This window comes from Otolemur garnettii, unplaced genomic scaffold (genome assembly GCF_000181295.1).
Source record: "Otolemur garnettii isolate 467f Iridium unplaced genomic scaffold, OtoGar3 scaffold00029, whole genome shotgun sequence".
NCBI lineage: Eukaryota > Metazoa > Chordata > Mammalia > Primates > Galagidae > Otolemur > Otolemur garnettii.
In genome coordinates, this window is record NW_003852424.1 from 15666520 (window position 1) to 15668855 (window position 2336).

A 2336-nucleotide genomic window follows, 5' to 3' on the forward strand; every position below is an offset into this window, starting at 1 on the left:
AAAAAAAAAAAAAAAAAAAAAAAAACCGGAGAGGACATCAAATCTTTGTCTCGAGTGATGGTCCATGTTTTCAGTTACGGCATAACAAATTGGGGCAGGATTGTGACCCTAATTTCTTTTGATGGCTTTGTGGCCAAGCGCCTGAAGACCATAAATCAAGAAAGCTACGTCCAACCGCTAGCAGAAAATATCGCAGATGTCCTTGTGAGGACAAAACGAGACTGGCTAGTCAAACAATGAGGCTGGGATGGCTTTGTGGAGTTCTTCCACCTGGAAGACCTAGAAAGCAGCGTCAGAAACGTGCTGTTGGCTTTCGCAGGTGTTGCTGGAGTAGGAGCTGGTTTGGCCTATCTAATAAGATAGGCTTGTTAAGTGCGAGAATTTACTTCTAATCAACAACAGCCACCAGAACCACATTCATCTGTGAAATCAAACGGACTTATGAAGTTGGACTTAACCTACCCTAAGCTGTAACTTACAAGAGCAGCCTACCCAAAAAAGGAAGTAGCAAGAGGAATGTGACTTTTACAATAAATGCATGAGAAAAGCGGTCCCCCTTGATGGAAGAGTCACTTTCGGAAAGAAGCAAAGTTCTGTTCAACAAGCAAACAAGAACATGGACGAGGACTTTTAGATTTGGCAAGGACAGTAGGCTGAAAAGACATTTCCTTGTTGAGACCAGGAGTGTGGCCAGTAGTTGGATTAGTCATGGAGTTCAGTGAATATGCCCACAAATTCTAGTATTCTTGAATGGAAGGTTCGGGCATTCAGAATTTTCATACCTGTTGTACCTTGGCTTTGTTTGAGTGATTCTTAGTTTATTATCCTAGTAATGACCATGAATACTTGATTTTATAATCTTTGAATGATTCTGTTAGCCTAATAATGACCATGAATACTTGATTTAACTTTGTTTGAATGATTCTTAATTAGCCAAGTAATGGCCATGAATACTTGATTTAAGTCATAATTACAGATATGGAATACCCTCAGTTTTTAAGACAACTTGTGAATGTATTTTGCATATGTTTTTACAGAAAGTATTTCTTTGATTAAGGGGGGGTTCTCAAGTTTAGTTTTCTTCATATTCTTTTTTTTTTAATTTTGTAACTTCTGTAGTTAGGAACCTATTTCTTACAGCTTTTCTATGCCAAACTTTGTCTTGATCACTTCTAGAGTGTATAAAACCAATTGATGTAATTGTATGCAACCTACTTATAGTGAAACTAAAAAAAAAAAAAAAATTTCAAATCACATAAAAAATTCAAAGCATTTATGCACTATGGCCTCAGAACATAGTGTTTAAAAACCTAAAATTACAAAATTGATTTGACGATTCATAATTGTTTTTTGGGTTTTTTGTTGTTTTGTTTTGTTGCAATTTTTTGCCTAGGGCCAGGTTTGAACCTGCCACCTCTGGTATATGGGGACAGCACCCTATTCCTTGATCCACAGGTGCTGCCCAGACAATTCATAATTGTATTGGAACACTTTAACATATCCTTTCTGAGTACATGAAAAATAAAGTTAAAAATTTAAGCACAGAGAAAAGATAAAAACGGTTCTAGGATTTTTCTAAGAAATTTTTGCAGAACCATGTGTTTGTCATAAACAATGGGGATTATTTTCCAAATTGAAATATTGAAATATTATTTAACCCATATTCAGTTTATCATTCAGAGATTGCATTTAGCTCCAAATAACAGAAAACTCCTATAGTTTGCTTCATATGTCTAAAAGGTATTGTTACTCATAAGAGATGGTCCAGAAACAAAAATTACAGGGTAAATGTAACTACTCAACACTGCAATCAGGAAACAAAGTCCTACTTGTTTTCTGATGCTACAAGTATAACTTTCAGGGTGAAGCTAAGAACACAGGGCCACTAAACACATTACAGAAAGAAGATATTCACTACATAAATTAGACCTAGAACAAACATGGTAATGATGGTCACCAACCAAAAAAGTACAAACAAGTGGCTTGTGTGGGCAATATGGATGGATGCAGATGTATGACAGGAGTGTTACTGGAGTTGTCTGTGTAAGTTACCAAAAAATGGAGGGATGGAAGCCAAAATAATTGGTGTTTGGTTTGTAGACATCCTTTATCAGTGGGCCCAGAAAGCAGGAAAAACAGCTTGAAATGGGTAACTGTCAAGCCCTTATAAACCCCTGTATGTTTATCCTCCTGTATGATAGCTCAAAAAACAAAGTATAATGTATTCTTCGTTTCTTTTTCTTTTCTTTTTCTTTTTTTTTTTTTTTTTTTTGAGACAGAGTCTCACTATGTCACCCTTGGTAGAGTGCTATGACATCACAGCTCACAGCAACCTC

At 36.2% G+C, this 2336-nt stretch overlaps 1 pseudogene; it reads left to right on the plus strand.

Annotated features, from left to right (window-relative positions):
• Window positions 1-363, plus strand: part of LOC100948300 — a 1109-nt pseudogene extending 746 nt beyond the window's left edge.
• The last annotated feature ends 1973 nt before the right edge of the window (window positions 364-2336 follow it).